The sequence below is a fragment of the Carcharodon carcharias genome, chromosome 18 (assembly GCF_017639515.1).
Source record: "Carcharodon carcharias isolate sCarCar2 chromosome 18, sCarCar2.pri, whole genome shotgun sequence".
Lineage (NCBI taxonomy): Eukaryota > Metazoa > Chordata > Chondrichthyes > Lamniformes > Lamnidae > Carcharodon > Carcharodon carcharias.
In genome coordinates, this window is record NC_054484.1 from 33,075,652 (window position 1) to 33,096,005 (window position 20,354).

Consider the following 20,354-nt stretch of genomic DNA (forward strand, 5'->3'; position numbering starts at 1 on the left):
AGACTGAGATGAGGAGGAATTTCTTTTCTCAGAGGGCTGTCAGTGTTTGGAATTCTCTTTTCCAGAAAACAGTGGTGCCTGGGCCATTGAATATATTCAAGGCTGAGTTAGGCAGAGGGACCAAGGGAACCAAGGGTTATGGAGCTCTGGGCAGGAAAATGGACTTGAGGCCACAATTGCAGCAGCCATGATCTTATTGAATGGCGGAGCAGGCTTGATGGGCCAAATGGCCTACTTTGCTCCTATTTTGTTTGATCTTGTGATGTGAGCTCAACCTCAAATTCATGTAACACAAAATCACTCCCTTCTAAAGGTAAGCCTGGAGATACATTGCACCACAGGTGTCTCTATTAGATGTAAAACAACAGGTAACTTCTACTGTAGCCTGCATCTAGTTCTGAATCCTTCTTATTTGGCAGATTTCTGCTTCCCTGGTGACTGCTTTTAATGATAGTAGAACATTGGAGTGAGCATCTATCTTTTCAAATATTAAAAAAGATTCGGCACTAAGTTATACAGGAAGCCTAACCTCCCATTTGTACCCATTTTAAACCCAACTTCACTGTTCTTTAGGAAAGGAAATCTTCTTTACCTGTTCTGGCCTATGTGTGACTCCAGACTCACAGCAATGTGGTTGACTCTTAAATGCTCTCTGAAATGGCCTATCAAGCCACTCACTTGTATCAAACTGCTCACCATAACTTTCTCAAGGGTAGCTAGGGATTGGCATTAAATGCTGGCCCAGCCAGAGAAGCCCACATCCCATGAATGAATTTAAAAAAATCACTGAGTTCCACACACAGCTTCAACCACATGTGGTATGAGATGGTTTACTGGAAAAGGCCTCCCATCACTTAATTTTACTGCATTTGAAATCTGAACAACATGTACTACAGTTATGCTGTGACATTCATACTGATGCATGCGAGAAACTGTTTTTGCTTTCCAGTGAAAAATGGAAGCACAATTACAGCATAAAGCACAAACAAATTCAAAAGTCCATGCACAGGGATTGAGACCTCAGTACTTATTGGCTGCCACTCAGAAAATTGAATCAGCAGGCATGCCTTAAAAGGATGGGGTAACAAAAGCAGGTCCAGGTGAATTTCCCCTCATGGTATCCTCAAGTATGCATCATCCCCACATCAGTTATGGAAAGGCGCTTAGAATTCCTAAACACAATCTCAGCCTCCTATCTTCCTTGGCGACACTTGGGGCAGCAGCAGTGATTGTCGAGACTGCATGTGTCATGCAGAAATGCATGTCTTAGCAAAAAAAAAAATGAAGCTTTAATACAACATGCAAGATGTCTAAGTGAATCACCAGGGCTGCCATAAAATCCCTTCTGAACTCACGACAGAGGAAAAGGCAGCAAATCGTTTTTCAAAAGAAACTATGAAGCAGGCTGATTGAGAAGCTGCAGCTGGAAGTCGAATTATCCGTTGTGGGATATCATTGCCACAAAATGGCTTTTGCAGAAAGGTCAACATTTTCAGCAGGGAATTGCTCTTAGAAAATTAGGCATGGGGAAATGGAGTGTAAGATCAGAGGCCTGAATTTCTGATCTACTCATGCAGTGAGTGAAGCTTTGTGTTTTTTGTGGAAACATATCCTCTCAGCTGCTGGGTTTTCAGAATATTTAGCTGGTATTATTTTCTGAGTTTCTACTTTTGATGTTATAATGTAGATTTCATGACTCATCCAGGTCAGAGCTCTGTCTGGCAGGGGACCATATTCAAAAGCATTCAGCAAATCCCACAATATTTTTGCTGATTAAAAAAAAACAGGATAACATGTATCATTACATATAGGGAAGAATTTTCCTGTCGGCGGGGTCCGCTCGCCAACACATAAAATGATACACGGTGACGTTGGGTGGGTGTCCCGACTTTACCATGCGTCACTTAGATTTTCAGTTCAGCAGGCACGCAGCCGACTCGACTGTGCGCCCGCCGAACTATCAAAGGCCTATTAAAGACCTGTTAGAAACTAATTAAAACAATTAAATGAGCTGTCCGTCCAACTTTAAGGTTGGCGAGCAGGCGAAGAGCCCAGGCGGCCTTCGCATTTTTCACAGACGGGATGAGGTTTCATGAAGTGTTTTAAAAATCAATAAAAATTATTTAAAAAATTCATTGACATGTCCCAGCTCATGTGACACTGTCACATGAGGGGACATGTTTCAAAAGTTCTCTTTTCCTTTATTTTAACTTTCATGGACCCAGGAATCTACAAGTCTCCAACCTGGCACAACATCGGTGGGCTGAGCGAGGAGAGGCATTCAAGACGCCAGCCAGTCAAGGTGGAAATCATCTGGGCCTAAACACTTGCAAATTCTTTTTAAATTGCCACTTCTATTTGGCCTCCTTGACATTTTGGCATCTTTCTGATGGATGACTGGACAACTCTGTCCTCTCGCCCCTGCAGCTTCTGCCGGCTTATCAGCTTCCCCCATAATGTGTCTGTGCATATCCCCAAGATGAACTTATGGTAGTACAGGTGCCCACTGGCATTATTTAAGGAAGGTGACCTCCCACATACATATTGCAAATCAGGAGCAAAGGTTATTGGTGAACCTTAGGTCTGTGAAATCTTTGTTTACCATTGTTACAGTTTTTCTTTCAAACCTCATTATTGTGGTCACAGCTGGGCTATCATTTCCATAAGTCTCCTATCCACTAAAGCCTGTGTTTTTATATTCTGCTATGTATGAACTTGGAATAACAATTAACCCAGAAATGTGTCAAATCCTCCTACAGGAGAATACATGAATATCCTTCACATTATTCAGGCAGAAAATTATAACACCTTGAGGTGATGAATGCAGACTAAAACTATTTGTCTAGTTTTATTTTTAAGTAAAAACAAATATACTGAAGCATATAGATCAGCAATATAGTCCACTCTAAATTCAAAGGCTCCTCATTCAAATTATGTTTTTTTTTTCAGCTCAAAATGCCTACTGCGCTATTTTGTTTTGATTGCTTAATTCAGATGACTGGATAATTAAAACCTCCGAATTAATAAATATAGACTATATACTAACAGTGCGATAACGAAAACTTAGATTTTATATAAACTAGGTTGACTGTTTAAAATAATGTCAGCTTCTCTGAGGAATGGCAAACCAGGGCTGCACTTTTACTGATCTGACCTGGAGGGGAGAAGGTTACTGAGGAGTTCTGGGCAACCCAGAATCCAGGATTCCCCACTCCACAGTGAGTCAGTGAAGTGACCTATTGCTGGGGATTGAGGAGGAAGCAGAGGGGTTCAGCTGGTGGGGGAGTGTTTAGGTAGGTTGCCAATCCCAGTTGCAATGGGGAGATGGAGGATCTGTGGGGGAGGAGGTGACTGGAGGCCTCGCAGTAGGGGAGGTTGGCAACTTCGGGTGAGTGATCAGTGTTTTGTTACCATAAGTCCACAAGACGTAGGAGCAGAAGTAGACCATTCGGCCCATCGAGTCTGCTCCACCATTCAGTGAGATCATGGCTGATCTGATAATCCTCAATTCCATTTTCCTGCCTTTTTCCCACAACCCTTGATTGCCTTACTGATTAAAAATCTGTCTATCTCAGCCTTGAATATACTTAATAACCCAGCCTCTACAGCCCTCTGCGGTAAAGAATTCCACAGATTGACTACCCTCTGAGAGAAGAAATTCCTCCACATATCTGTCTTAAATGGGTGACCCCTTACTTTGAGATTATGTCCCCTGGTCCTAGACTCTCCCACAAGGGGAAATAACTTCTCAGTATTTACCCTGTCAAGTGCCCTAAGAATCTTATATGTTTCAATAAGGTCACTTCTCATTCTTCTAAACTCCAATGAGTACAGGCCCAACCTACTCAAACTCTCCTCATAGGAAAATCCATCCAGACCAGGGATCAACCTAGTGAACCTTCTCTGGACAGCCTCCAATGCCAGTATATTTTCCCTTAGATAAGGGGACCAAAATTGTTCGCCGTATTCTAGGTGTGGTTTAACTAGTGCCTTGAATAGTTTTAGCAAGACTTCCCTATTTTTATACTCCATTCCCTTTGAAATAAAGGTCAACATTCCATTTGCCTTCCCTGTTACCTGTTGAGCTTGTATATTAGCTTTTTGGGATTCATGCGCAAGGACTTCCAAATTTGTTGTGTGGGCGGGGTCTAGATGAGAGTTCTGAGGATTGTCTATTATCCCAAAGTATGCCGCTCGAGTCTGTAGTTTCTCAAAGTTCGTTGACCAATGCCTAAAACTTTATTTACAGCAAGTATTGACGCATTTGGACTTCTATACGTGGTTGGAGATTCTCCTCCTTCCAGATCTTTCTTACTTTTCAGTCATGTGATCTGATATTATTGCATCAGCATCTTGTATGCTTCTGATGTTAACCCTTTAGTTTACATCTCCCCCAAGTCTTTATCCCCATCATCTTTACATCTTCTGACATCTCACCCCAAAGTCTCAGACTTCACAGGGTTAATCCCTGAGATGCCTTGACCAATCTCCCTGATCTCCTTTCGAGGCCAAGGATATTCCATATTCCCCCTTCTGCCAGTGTGAGTGTTTTTCTCCTGGATGGCTGTACAGCTTGTAGTCAGTCTTTCTTCTTCTCCTAGTTCTGAGTAGTAAGCCCAAGTTTCTATTGGCTTTCTCTCCAAGGACATTAAGGCACTACAGTTTCTCCTTCTGATACCCTTATCTCTCTCAATCATATACGATATTGGTTGTGGAGTTTTTTCAATGATTGTACCTTCCTTCTGTTGGTCTCTGACCCATACTCTCTCCCCGAGCTTCAGCACTCATAACTCAGGTGCTCCATGCCTGTGATTAAAGTTCTGAGCCTGTTTCTCTGTTCTTTCTCCATACTGCTTTACCCTTTCGTGGTTGTTCGTGGTGATATTGGGTTTGAGCTTTTGTCCTTGGCTGCTTATGGCACAAGTAAGACAGTTAGAAATCATTTCTTCTATAAAGCAAGTAATGCCTGGCCACCAGGCTGATTGCTGTGCTCTTGCACAATATTTTGCTATTCCGAGATGACCTTGGTGAAGTCTTTGAAGAATATCAAGCCGGAGTGCTCTCAGTATGGCTATTTGCTCATTCAAGACCAATAAGTGGCCAATGACTGTGAGTTGCTTGCACTGTTTAAAGTACTGCCATAGTATCGGATTAGAGGGATGTGTCCTGGCCATCCTTCCAGACAATATTCTCCGACTTGGGTGAGATAGGAACTTGCTGACTTGGTTGACCATCCCGAGGAATCTTTGAAGCTCAGTTATGTTCCTGGGTAGTGAAACTTCTCTGATTACTTTTGCTTTTTGTGGATCAACTGTGATTCCAGTGGCTTGTACTATGTGACCTAGAAACTTGATCATAGGTCTGGTGAAGTCACATTTTTCACCCAAAGTTAGGCCTGTATCCTGTAAGATTCTCAAGACTGCTCTGACTCTGCAGTCATGCTCTTCTCCCATGGAGTCATGTATAAGTATGGTGTCCATATGACATGTTACTCCTTCCATGCCTTCTAAAGTTTTAGACCTTGTTCTCTGGAAAATTTCTGGAGTGGACGCTATTCTAACGAACAACCTAATGAAATGCTAATGACCAAATTACATTACAAAATTGGTCAGCAATCTGGATTCTTTGTCCAGAGGCAACTTCAAAAATCCACTGTTCACATCCAATTTGGTAAATAAAGTATTCTTGGCTGTTTTAGCAAGGCTGTCATCCACTGAGGCTATCGGGTGGATCTCACATTCCACTGAAATATGTAGTTGAATTAAAACCATGCAGGTTCTTATAGGACCATTTAGCTTTGGGACTTTGACCATTCCTGAGCATTATTTTGTTGGCATGGTGACCAGTGAAATAATCCCCTGCTGTTGCATCTTCTGAATTTCATCCTTGAGTGGGCAAGGGACTTTTCTTGGTGTAAAGAGGCAAGTTGGTTTAGCATCAGCTCTTAGGGTGATATGGTACTTAGCCTTCTACTTCTCAGTCACGGGATCTTACATCATTATTACATCAGTAACATGTATGCTTCTGAAGTTAATTCTTTACAATTAGCCTTCTGGAATGAGGAGATTGGGAGGGGTGTCAGAGGCCAGATGATTGGGAAGTTTGGGGGCTGGAGGTGAGGAAATCATAGGCTTTGTGTGGGGAGGGTAAGTGAAGGCTGGGTTGGGAGCAATAGGAGGACTTGTTGTCAGGTTGGAGGCTTCATGGTGGGGAAAATCAAACTGGGCCACAGATGGGAAAATCAGAGGCTTTGTGGAGGTGGGGGGTGGATTGGAGGCTGGAATGAGGATGATAGGAGGTCTCATGATGGGATTGGAGGCCTCAGGTGGGAAGGTGCCAGAGTTCCCAGTCACAGAGCCTTGCAGGCACCAGGATCCAGGAGGTAGAGGAAGCTGCCAGGTTTCCCCATTATTGGGAAACCTGATCTACCAGAATTAAAATTGAAAAGTAGAATGGCAATGAGGTTTGCAGCCTCATTATCATATTTCAAGTTCTAGCCCGTCCTTGGAGCACATTGGTCACCCACCCACCTTCCAGCCTCAATTAAAGCTGGAAATGGGCAGGTTGGAGACGGGTTTGGTTCAAGAAACAGATTTAACAGCCTTAGCTCCATTCATCCCATCCAACACAAACCCACCTACTTCTTTAGATTCAAATTCCCCCACAGTTTCTGAAGGTAAATTATTTCGTATGAAACATGAGACAGTCCTCTTCATAATCCCATAGGTATAGCAAGTCGATACTAAGAGCAGACTTTTCCATCCCTATTGGCGTCGGGTGTCATGGAGGGCGTGAGCAGACAATATGGCGGGAAGGCCAATAATCGATTTCACAACGTCGTGAAATCAGTTTGCGATCATCTGCTCCACCCGTCAATGGCAGGCCATGTTTCCCTCCACTCCACATCAGGAAGCTAATTTCAATACATTAGGATCTCATTATAAGTCCTGCTCGATGGAACCATCCCCCACGCTGGATCATCTGAGTACATTGGCATGATTGCCGCTGACTTGTTTCACAATTGTACATAAGCAACGTGCATCTGGCAAGCTGCACTTTGCTCAGGACTTTGAGATTTATTTGCCTATCTTGCTTCAGGCAGCACTCGCAGTCATCAGCGCCAGGATTCACAGGCAGCACCACACCACTTTTAGGGGCCCTCACAGGCAGGTCTCTACCTACCAGACCAGCCATAAGGCGGGGGTGGCTTTTTAATGTCTGCAGGGCTACGCTTCTGTGCTTGCTTGGAGAAAGGGGAGAAGTGGCCTCAGACAAGGAATGAGGCTGCAGGGCGAGGGCTGTACCAGGGAATGGGGGGTATCGCAGGGTGTGCGGGGGCACATGTTGATCTGTGCAAATGGCCTCAAAATGATGAGGGCTGAGGAGGCAGTCTCCAGAGGAGATGAGGCCAGATGGAGATGTGAGGGTGTGTGTAAAAGAGTGAGTGGTGACGTCCCTTGAGCTGGTAGAGTGAGATGCCAGTGAATGTGTGATGGCCTTATGAGTGTGTGAGTTTAGAGTGATGAGATAGTTGCCTTACCCTGGCGGCACAGATGAGATCATTCACCTTTTTTCTGCAGAAAATCGCCAAACTATTTCTGTGCAGCTTTGGCACTAACCACCACTGCCTCCCAAGCTGGAGTGGTGAGATTACTAGACCTCTTACAGCCAGAGTGGGGTGGAGGGCATCTCAGTGGACTTCCAAAAGGCTTTCCGCTGATGGGTCACTGAGCTCTTCTTGGCTTTCAGGGCCATGTCTTCACTGGAGCAGTCCTGCGTTGCAAGCATTGAGAACTGTGTGGGCAGCTGTAGTTTAGGGTGACGAAACAGTGAGGTGGGCGATTCAGAGGCCACCCGCCAGCGAGACAGTGTGTTTCCTGTGGCTGCATAATTAATGAGGCGGGAAGCAGATGTTGCAATGTGAAAACATGCCATTGCAGCTGACGGGTAAAACATTGTTTTTAACACCTGTTACCGCACTTATTGCAATCCTGGGACAATTACGCCCTAAAGGTTAATGAAGGCCAAGATTATCAAAATCCTTTTCCCTTTGAAGTTTAAGCAAATTTCTTGAATGTGACAGGACCTGTTAGCTTTAATTGCAAGTGATAAAGCAACAATGAGCTATTCTGCCCTCTGGACCCTATATGTAGTGACACTTTAAACAAGCTGAGGAAGATGTGTTTCCTGTCAGTATTTCTAGTAAATATGAAAACATAACTGCTTGTACTTTCATCATAAATGCTAAGAGGAAAGGGATGCATGCAGTGGAGCTAAGGTTTCTGATGTGGCTACACATAGTATTAATAGGAATTGTTCCCAGTGGTCTTTTACCTTTTTATCTACTGTCAGGCTGCTTTCTCATCCAAATTTGCCTCATTACCTTATACAACAAATTACTTAAGCACATATATGATTGTAACAATGCAGGATCAGGTTTTTATTGAGACACCATACTCACAATCCCCACATATGTGTTGCTATGCACAGATTCACTCACACTTACATACCATTTTTACATTTAATCACTATATTCCATGCATATTACCAATAAATCACCGTGAAGCAAATTTGCATAAAAGCGACAGCAAAATTAAAAAATGGAGCCAGCAAAATGTATTCAACCCTTCCAAATCTCTTCCAACCATGTTAACATGGTTAACTTATTCTCTTAACTCAATCCTATTCCTTATAAATGCAAGTGACCAGGCTGACATATACCAGCCAACATAAACTTTGTTGAGTGACTTCCACACATTCCAGCATGCTTTTCTGTGGAAATGCTCTTGCCTTAAGCCCTCTTACACAACGCATAGCTTACAATCCCTTTCTCATCGTGTGCTAGTCCTGCAGACTGTCCAGAATATTGGGATACTCAGGAAAACTCTCATTCCAACATTTACTAAACATAATGCTGAAAATAATTCCTTTGGATTCTTCTTGTTGCTTTCCACAATCTGTTTTTCTGGTAACTTCATTTTTTTCATTCTGGCAGCGAGTATAGCTGTCAATAAATTGTAAGTTTTATGTATAATTTTAATGCCAGGCACATTTAGAATAACTAATATTTTAACTGAATGTTTTCTGGCACTGTGCTTAGTAAATTATTTGGATGACTGTCCTTACTGTCATACTTCTCATGATTATTTTGGACTTTGCTGCTTCTCATTGACAATGTAATGAAGTGCATCTTTTTGGCAGCAAAATTTAATTTAATGCTAGTGCACATACAAAGTAGATATTCAATTGGCCCTGTATAAAGGCACATTCTATTGTGTAAAGTTAAACATTCTTTGAACTGTGCTTTCACTATAAAGTAATTGAAGTTTAACAAAATATTTTTTCTTTACTTCTACATAAAGTGGGAAATGAGGATACAAAAGACCCCACAGTATTTCCTTGACAATGAGTAGGGAGTTCGCCTGGTTTCCTGCAAAACTCCCACAACAGGTTAACTGGCCCTTCATCTTTCTGCTGCAAGTTTCTCTCCCTGTTACATACAAATTGGCTGTTGCATTTGCCTGAGAAACAAACTACACTTTAAAAAGTAATTAATTGACTATGAAGTACTTTGAGTCATCCTGAGGCTCCAAACAGTATTGCAGAAATGCAATAAAATAGCAAAATTTTACAGATGATGGAAACCTGAAATAAAAGCAGAAGTATTCAACAGGTCTGACCACATTTGTGGAGAGAGAAACATTTTTAACGTTCAAGGTGAACCTGCCGAACAAAGAGTCATATTCAACTCAAAACATTAACTCTGTTCTTCTCCACAGATGCTGCTTGACCTGCTAGTATTTCCAGCACTTATTGTTTTTATTTGTATGAATGCAAGGTTGTCCTTGGCCCCTTGTGCACCTGATGGGATGTGAGCTACAATATTTGTGGATATTAGCTGGAGTATGCTCAAGGTTTGCAATATGGTTGCATATATTCTGATGCCAAAGTTCTTCCTCAACCTATTGGGCAGGGTTTTATTGTCAGCAAGCAGGGGCGGGGTCCACTCGCCGATGTGTAAAATGATGCGGGATGATGTCGGGCAGAACTGACGACATCACCGTGCACGATTTAAATTTTCAGGAAGGCAAAATCATGTGCATGCCCGCCGACCTGTCAAAGGCCAGTTAAGGCTATTGACAAATCAATTAAAGTAATTAGTGGACCTGCCTGTCCAACCTTAAGGTTGGTGGGCAGGCCAGGAGCCCTGGCGGGAAGTAGAAAAAACATGAAACCTCATCCACAGGCGGGATGAGGTTTCAGAATCACACAGAATCACAGAATCACAGTGCAGAAGAGGCCCTTTGGCCCATCGAGTCTACACCGACACATGAGAAACTCCTGACCTACCTACCTAATCCCATTTACCAGCACTTGGCCCATAGCCTTGAATGTTATTTCATACCAAGTGCTCATCCAGGTACTTTTTAACGGATGTGAGGCAACCTGCCTCCACCACCCTCCCAGGCAGTGCATTCCAGACCGTCACCACCCTCTGGGTAAAAAAGTTTTTTCTCACATCCCCCCAAAACCTCCTGCCCCTCACCTTGAACTTATGCCCCCTCGTGACTGACCCTTCAACAAAGAGGAACAGTTGCTCTCTTATCCATCCTATCTATGCCCCTCATAATCTTGTACACCTCAATCAGGTCGCCCCTTAGTCTTCTCCGCTCCAACGAAAACAACCCAAGTCTATCCAACCTCTCTTCATAACTTAAATGTTTCATCCCAGGCAACATCCTGGTGAATCTCCTCCGCACCCCCTCCATTGCAATCACATCCTTCCTATAATGTGATGACCAGAACTGCACAAGGTACTCCAGCTGTGGCCTCACCAAGGTTCTATACAACTCCAACATGACCTCCCTACTTTTGTAATCTATGCCTCAATTAATATAGGCAAGTGTCCCATATGCCTTTTTCACCACCCCACTAACATGCTCCTCTGCCTTCAGAAATCTATGGACATACACGCCAAGGTCACTTTGTTCCTCAGAACTTCCTAGTGTCATGCCATTCATTGAATACTTCCTTGTCAAATTACTCCTTCCAAAGTGTATCACCTCACACTTTTCAGGATTAAATTCTTCTGCCACTTATCTGCCCATTTGACCACCCCGTCTATATCTTCCTGTAGCCCAAGACGCTCAAACTCACTGTTAACCCCCCAGCCAATCTTTGTGTCATCCGCAAACTTACTAATCCTACCCCCAACATAATCATCTAAGTTGTTTGTATAAATGACAAATAATAGCGGACCCAGCACAGATCCCTGTGGTACGCCACTGGACACTGGCTTCCAGTCACTAAAGCATCCTTCTGTCATCACCCTCTGTCTCCTACAACTAAGCCAATTTTGAATCCAACTTATCAAATTACCCGGTATCCCATGTGCATTTGCCTTCTTTATAAGTCTCCCATGTGGGACCTTGTCAAAGGCTTTGCTGAAATCCATATAAACGACATCAACTGCACTACCCTCATCTACACATCTGGTCACATCCTCAAAAAGTTCAATCAAATTTGTTAGGCATGACCTCCCTCTGACAAAGCCATGCTGACTATCCCTGATCAAACCTTGCCTCTCCAAGTGGAGATAGATACTCTCCTTCAGAACTTTCTCCAGAAGCTTCCCTACCACTGATGTTAGACTCACTGGCCTGTAGTTCCCTGGCTTATCTCTACAACTCTTCTTAAATAGCGGAACCACATTAGCTGTTCTCTAGTCCCCTAGAACCTCGCCCGTGACCAGAGAGGAATTAAAAATTTGGGTCAGAGCCCCTGCGATCTCCTCCCTTGCCTCCCTCAGCAGACTGGGACACAAATCATCTGGACCTAGAGATTTGTCCACTTTTAAGCCTGCCAACTCCTCCAATACCTTGTCACTCCCTATATCAAATTGCTTAAGAACCTCATAGTCCCTCTCCCAGAGTTCGATACCTTTATCCTCGTTCTCTTGGGTGAAGAGGGAAGTGAAGTATTGATTCAACACTCTAGGGATGTCCTCTGGCTCCACCCATAGATTTCCCCCTCGGTCCTTTTTGGGCCCTACTCTTTCCCTGGTTATCCTCTTCCCATTAATATACTTGCAGGGTTTTAAAAATTTTAATAAAGTTTTTTTGGAAATTATGAAAATGTCCCAACTCATGTGACATTGTCACATGAGGGGACATGTAAGGGAATATTTTTTTCTATTTTTAATATTTCTGAAAGTAGAGGTGATCTCTGTGAGGCAGCACTTAGCCTCAGGGAGATGAGTGAGCTCTCTCGTGTGCAGGCGCATGAAAGAGCACACTCTCGATTTTAGGCATTCCCCCCCGCCCGTACATGGAGTGCATAGGGCTTTCTTGCGGACGCCATGCTAGGCTGGCCTTAATTGGCCCACCCACGTAAAAAGGCTCCGCGCCTCCGATCGGGGGCGTCGATCGGAAGTGTGACCGCCCACAACTTCCCCCCCAACAGTGGGGGAAAGTTCTGTCAAGGCTGAAAGTCAAAACAAATGTGCAGCATGTCCTGATCAGTGAACTTCAGTATGCTGCTGATGCTGCACTAGTTGCCCAAACAGGAGACCAGCTCGAAAGGCTCATCTGTCTCATGCTTGTGTCATATTTGTGTCACACATATTGGGCTTAATTTTACGAGTCTCGAGCGGGGGCTGGGCCCGCTTGCCGACATGTAAAATGACGCGCGGTGACATCGCGGGGAACTCCCGACGTCACCATGCCCGATTTAAATTTTCAGGAAGGCGGGGGCGCAGCAAAATCAGCTGCGCGCTCACTGACCTGTCAATGGCCAATTGAGGCCATTGACAGAGTCAATTATGTAATTAAAGGGCCTGCCCGTCCAACCTTAAGGTTGGTGGGCAGACCAGCAGCCCTGGCGGGAAGTAGAAAAAACATGAAACCTCATCCACGGGCAGGATGAGGTTTCATGTAGGGTTTTAAAAATTTTAATAAAGATTTTGTAAAAATTATGGACATGTCCCAACTCATGTGACTTTGTCACATGAGGGGACAAATCATTTTTTTTTCTACTTTTAATATTTTTGCAAGTAGAGGCGATCTCCCTGGGGCAGCACTGAGCCTCAGGGAGATGAGTGCGCTCTTTCGTGCGCATGCGTGAAAGAGCGCACTTCCGATTTTGGGAATCCCCCCTGCCCGCACAAGCAGTGCATAGCGCTTCCCTGTGGATGTCATGCTGGGCAGGACTTAATTGGCCCGCCCATGTAAAATGGCGCCTCATCTCCTGTTGGGGGCACCGATCAGAAGCGCGCCTGTACATGACTGCCCAACAACTTCCCCCCCAATGGGGGGAAAATTCAGCCTGCTCTGTGGGACAGAGTCTCCAGCAAGGGAGGAGGATTGTGGTGAAATTTGGTTCTTTGATGTTGGTTGAACACAGAATGTCTTTGTATCAAATATCTTTATTCATTATTGAATAAATTCAGAATGCCTCTGTTAAAATAGCAGTTGAAGGGATTGCGTATAAACAGGTTAAAATGTTGATACACCACTGATGTTAAACCTTTATAAAACACTAGTTAGGCCTTAGCTGGAGCATTGCGTTCAAAACTGGGCTCCACACTTTAGGAAAGATGTCAAGGCTTTGGAATGGATGCAAAAGAGATTAACCCTAGAATGATATTAGGAATAAAGGACATTAGTAATGTGGAGAGACAAGAGAAACTATGGTTGTTCTCCTTAGATCAGAGAAATTTAAGAAGAGATTTGATGGATGTGTTAGAAATCATGCATGTTTTTAATAGAGTAAATAGAAAGAAACTGTTTTCAGTGGCAGAAGGATCAGTCGTCAGAGGACACAGATTTAATAGTGATGGACAGAAAAAAACAGAGGTGACATGAGGAAATGTTATTTTTTACATGATGAGTTGTTATTAATTGGAATGCACTGCCTAAAAAAGTGGTGGAAGATTTAGAAGTAAAATTCAAAAGAGAATTGAATAAATACTTAAAGACCAAAACAATTACAGGGTTATGGGGTAAGAACAGGAAATGAGATTAATTGAATAGCTCTACCAAAGAGCTGATATCGGCAAGATGGGTCATATGGCTTTCCTTCTATGGTGTAAGATTCTATGGGCAGGATTTTCCCCCAATCGGGGACGAAGTTATAGGGCGGGCGCGCACAGGCGATTGGCACCCTCGATTGGGGGCATGGTGCCATTTTACGTGGGCGGGCCAATTAAGGCCCACCCAGCGTGACGTCCACACGGAAGCGCTATGTGCTCCCTGTGCAGGTGGGGGTGTGGGGGGTGGGGGGGGGGGCGGGGGGGCGGGGGCTGAATCCCCAAATCGAGAGTGCGCACTTTCGCGCATGTGCACAAAAAAGCGCATTCATCTCCCTGAGGCTAAGTGCAGCCTCAGGGAGATCGGCTGTAAATGTTAAAAACCTAAAAATAGAAAAATAAAACTTCCCTAACATGTCCCCTCATGTGACACTATCACATGAGTTGGGATATGTCCAGAATTTTTACAAAAACTTTATTAAAATTTTTTAAAACCTACATGAAACCTCATCCCGCCCATGGATGAGGTTTCATGCTTTTTCTAATTCCTGCCGGGGCTGCTGGCTTGCCCACCATCCTTAAGGTTGGACGGGCAGGTCCTTTAATTACTTAATTGACTCTGTCAATGGCCTCAATTGGCCATTGACAGGTCGGTGGGCGTGCAGCTGATTTTGCTGCACCCCCGCCTTCCTGAAAATTTAAATGGGGCGTGGTGATGTTGGGGTTTCGCCCGACATCATCGCGCGTCATTTTACACATCGGCGAGCAGGCCCTTCCCCCGCTCGCCAATGCGTAAAATCCTGCCCTATGATTCTATCCATACGGCACAATATCAAAGCCAAAGCGTATAAGCTTTTTTATTCCATCTTATCTCTGATATGTTTTTAATGCTGATGACCTTCTGCTAATTCATTCTAAGATGCTTTCAATACATGCCTACATACATAGCAATATTTTGCATTTATTTTTTAGCAAATTATTGACTCTACTCATAATTCTCAGCATTTCATATTTAGAGTCACTGATCCTTAGTTAAAAAATAGAAAAATAAAACAGCCAAGCCATCACTGTGGGGGTGGGAGAGGAATCCCTATACAGGATGGCCTTTAGCTATACTCATACCCAGGTGGCAGGGAGGACCTATGGGGCCTTCCTGGAGCACTGGCACCCATGCTGCCCTGCACCCATTCCGCCACCACACCCCTGTTGGGAAACTATTGACAAGGATCTTATGGAACCTAAATGGATGCCTGCCCCAGCTGCCTCCAAGCCCAACCTCAACAGGGCTCGAAAAGTCACCCTAAAAAGTCTGCAGAGCGATATAAATATATTAAGTTGTTGCGATCTGTCTAAGGGCAGGTCCTCTTCTCTCATGATCTTGTGCTTTTCAGTTGATTTTCAATTTCAATGAGCATTATGACTGGGGAAAAGAATAGACGAGATGGCTTCCTGTTGATTTCCTCATCTGGGCCTAAAGGAAACACAAGTCGTCTTCCCAAAAAATTTCACAGCCTGTAAGCACCAGTTGTCCCTCGAGGTTCCAGCTCTACAACCATCACTATTGAAAATTCACTGGGCCCAACGTTGGCCATGACTCATAACCCTGACTATGGGACCCTTACCTGGGTCTGAGGAAACTTGTTAAAGGGTAGGTACAGGTTGAATAAGTGGGCAAAAATCTGGCAGATGGAATATCATGTTATCCACTTTGTTGGGAAGAATAGGAAAACCAAATATTATTTAAATGGAGAGAGAGACAACAGAATGCTGTGATACAGAAGGATCCAGGGGTCCTTGTACATTAAACACAAAATGTTAGCATGCAGGTAGAGAAAGCAATTAAGAAGGCAACTGGAGTATTGGCTTTTATGGCAAGGGACGGATTATAAAAGTAGGGAAGTCTTGTTGCAATTGTACAAGATGTTGTTGAGACCACCTTAGAGTACTTGTTTGATCATGTTATTTAAGGAGGGATAATTTTGCATTGGAGGCAGTTCAGAGAAGTTTCAATAGGCCTATTCCTGGAATGAAGAGTTGTCTTATGAAGAAAGGTTGAGCAGGCAAAGCCCATATTGTTTACAAGAATGAGAGGTGATCCTATTGAAACATATAAGATTTCAGGGTGCTCGACAGGGTAGATGCTGAGTACTCAGCAGGTCAAGCAGCATTTGTGGAGAGAAAACTGGAGTTAAAGGCTCAGGTCGATGATCTTGAACAGGGAAAAGTTAGAAATGTAACATTTCCAGAATTTTCTGTTGATAGTTTCAGATTTTCAGCATCTGCAGTATTTTGCTTTTGTGTAGACACTAAAAGGATGCTTCTCCTCTTCGGGGCAATCTGGAACTAGGGAACATAGTTTCAGAATAAGAGGTCTCCCATTTAAGATGGAGCTGAGGAGGAATTTCTTCTTTGGGGGGCATCTTTGGAATTCTCTGCCCAGGGAGCTGTGGAGGCTGAGTCAATGAATATATTCAAGGCTGGGATAGACAGGCTTTTGAACTATAGGGTCACAAGGGTTATGGGAAACAGGCAGGGAAGTGTAAGGCCATGATCAGGTCAGTCATAATAATATTAAATGGTACAGCAAGCTGGAGAAACTCTATGGCCAACTTCTCTTATTTCTTATGTTCTTATGCTTTCCACCTGCAATTTGTGTGTCTGTATTTATTTTGCTAAAAATGTCACTATTGCTGTTTCTGAAAGAATTTGTGTGTGCTCAACTTCTGACACCAGGGTAATTCTCAAAGAGGTAGAAAGCTGCACATCATTATTTTCACATGGGTTCAAATTGTTATTTCAGCAATAATCCTATCTGACTCACACAAAAAGCTTTTGAATGCTCTCTGTTGCTGGTATGGCATTGTTTGAGCCAACCTTATTTTTGACAATATTCAGAATGAAAACACTGTTAAAGGATCAATGTCCAGGGTGTCACTGTAGATGAAATCTATTATTGAATCCTTTGAAATTACTAGCATATTTGAAATTACTAGCATATTTGAAATTACTAGCATATTTCTCACCAGTCTGAATGTTGTAACAAACTGTTTAGCTCTTGGAGTGTATTATTTTTAAATGATACCTGAGCAATGAAATGGAATGAGACATTTTGACTTCCAAAAACAATTGGGAAGAACAAAATGCACAAACAGATCTGCTGTTCATGGACAAACGTACCCAAATTTGATTAAAAATATGGGAAGCATTAGAAACCTATAAAGTCAGAAAGCTGGAATATTTGGCTTTCAAACAAAAAGTCATCAATTCTGAAGCAAAACAGAAATACACACAAACCCATCAGCTTCTGAAAGAGAATGGACACGTTACCCTTTCAGCTGGCAACCTTTCATCGGAATTAGGGAAGTGGAGGCTGGTAGGAGAATCTTTTTAACGTTGTGAACTAAAACAAAGGAAGGCATGAGGAGAACAATAGAGTAGGGCTGGATACCCCCTACAAGCGTCAAGCAGCACTTCCAATCTTTCATGCTGAACCCTGCTGATACCCTACTCATTTTCCTTGTTGTGGCCATTTACTTTGAAGGATAGTCTCCCAGCAGGAGGCACACCACTAGGAAGGAGCCCACAGCTGCTGGGGAGGAAAAAAATGGAAAAGATTTTAAAAATGTATAAGAGCTTTGTAACTTTAGACTTGGGACTAGGCTGTGGCCTAAAAAAGGTGAGGGATAGAGGCCTATTGGAAAGGAAAATTGCCCACTACTGGTTTCTCCCACTCCAATGGGGATGTCAGTGGGCCTTCTGTCCCTGCCCTGAACATTGGTGAAATCAGCAGTGCTTTCTAGGGAAATGGAGCATCTTGCTGGGTGTTGCTATTTGCTGCGATTGACAATGGGACAGATTGGGGGCAGAGAGAAGGAAATTGAGGATAATGGAGAAAAATCCAGCCCATGCTAGGAGAGCTACTGGATCTTTTCAAAAGCTTATCAGTGACAGGCTCTATATAGCAAAAAGTGAGGAAAGGAGCTCTACATCAATTTGGTGCTCTAGACAGGGGCAGTGCTTGCATGAGTACATCTCAGTAACAATTTGAATCCATGTGAATATCTCAGAAGATATTGAACACACAGTAACCTCCATGCAACCTTGATTACTACAACATGAAAGCTTGTAAAGCTTCTGTTCCTAAGCCTAGCTATCCAATTTCCAAATTATCTTTTTGGCAGTTGTTACGGACAGAAGGACAGTTCAAACTGCACCAATTTCCTTTCACCACATGTCCATAAGCAGAAGATGTTTTGAATGAGTTTTTTTTTTAAAGAATAGGCATGTGTTCCCAATCTCTCATTTTTTGTGATCCAATTATACTAGTAATTCACAGCAAAATCGGAAGGTTAGTTTATCTTGTACATTTAAAATCTGAAAAAAGGAGTGTTCACCACTTCCCACTCTGTACATTCACACAGTAATAGGGGGATAGAGGAAAGGGGTTTTGCAGTATAAAGACCACAGAAAAATGAATATTAGTTCACCTGAGTTCCAGAGTCCAAAGTCAGGGTCCAGGGAGAGTTTCCTTTATGGTGGGGTTCAGTTTCAATGTATTTCTGGCTGGTTAAACGATATGAAAATCCTTGAAACAAACGATGCTGCTGCACAATGGGCTATTCTGTGTTTAGACCACTTGGCAGGCATTGATCAGAGACTTTTAGAAACAAACAGGCTTTGTGGGATCGAGATTGCTTACCCAGCCTGGCTGCTGGAGTCCTGTCCAGCCAATGTTAAAATAGCAGCCTGGCTGTGAAGACCAGAAATGGAACATTAAACTGCCCCAAAGGCTGGAGGCTTGGGTCATGTGACCTTTTCCTTTGCCTCAGTGACTTCAAAGGGGGTGTTTATCCAACATCTGGAATTGGCTGATTTCAGGACTGATAATGTTTTATGTCATTAGTTGTTAAAAGTTGTGCCTTCTATGTTCAGGGTCTGGCATTTGCAAAGTCATTGTTTCAGCAGACCCACTGACTCTACTAACAAGGTTGGCCTGTCAAATGCAAATGACATCCCCATAGTTCCTTTTGAAATTGGTCTGAACGGTCCCAGTTGTGATTTGAATCTATTAGTAGCTCTCTAAGCATAACAAAGTCTGACATTTCAGAAACTCAGAAAATAATTCTTTTTATCCTTGAAACTCCTGGGGATCGCTCCCAGACAGTGGGACAACCTCATGATCAGATGACTTGTGACAGCAGTCTTAATTTTCTTTGTTCAGCAGAAGAAGACCAGTTTTTTTTTAAATAAATAGCAATAGGGATAAAATTTTAAATATACCGTGGTGGGTTTCTTTCCATGTCATAGGAATCCAGCACAGTGCAGGCAGCTTTAGGAGCTTAGTTAATTTGTTTTTTTTCCGGGGGAAAGTGCGAATGCAGCCCCCCACTACCAAAAGTTTTCCAGTCGAGTATCCTGCATCGGGGACATCACAGGCATCAGCACACCCGGCGTGCAATGACATAGCCTCACCCTGGGAGCACAATTTTCACGATCATTGTTTCTCCCCTGCCAGGAAACTGTACCGGAATAATATTTCAGAGGTCTCGATCAATAATCCCATTATAGCATTTTGGGAATTTAAAATTTAGCACAAAGCTGTCAGATTTTCATATGAGACCCGACTGGTTCACTAATGTTCTTTAAGGAGGGAAACCTACTGTACTTCCTTGGTTGACAAGTGACTCCAGGTCCACACCAACAATAACTGACTCTTAATTCCCCTCTCAATTGGCCTACAAAGCTACTCAGTTGTATCAATTGCACATTGACTGCAGTGAATCATAAAAGGCCCACCACCATTTTCTTGGGGCAACCAGGGATGGTCAATCATTGCTGACCTGGCTAATGATCCCCACATTCCATGAACATTTCTTTTAAATGATGAATTTTAATTGAACTATTTTACATTTTAATTAACTTGGCTTAGTTGTAGGAGACAGAGGGTAATGACAGAAGGCTGCTTTAGTGACTGGAAGCCAGTGTCCAGTGGCGTACCACAGGGATCTGTGCTGGGTCCCCCTATTATTCATCATTTATATAAATGACATACATTATGTGCATGGTAGGATTAGTAAATTTGTGGATGACACAAAGATTGGCCGGGTGGTTAACAGTGAGGTTTGAGTGTCTTGGGCTACAGGAAGATATAGACGGGATGGTCAAATGGGCAGATAAGTGGCAGATGGAATTTAACCCTGAAAAGTGTGAGGTGATACACTTTGGGAGGAGTAATTTGACAGTGAAGTATTCAATGAACGGCATGACATGAGGAAGTTCTGAGGAACAAAGGGACCTTGTTCATAGATCTCTGAAGGCGGAGGGGCAT

General features: G+C 43.2%; 1 non-coding gene across 1 annotated transcript; it reads right to left on the bottom strand.

Moving 5' to 3' along the window:
• Nucleotides 1–19,386: 19,386 nt before the first annotated feature.
• Nucleotides 19,387–19,549, bottom strand: LOC121290991. Its single transcript, XR_005945925.1, has one exon. It is a non-coding gene; the product is annotated as a U1 spliceosomal RNA (small nuclear RNA).
• Nucleotides 19,550–20,354: the final 805 nt, after the last annotated feature.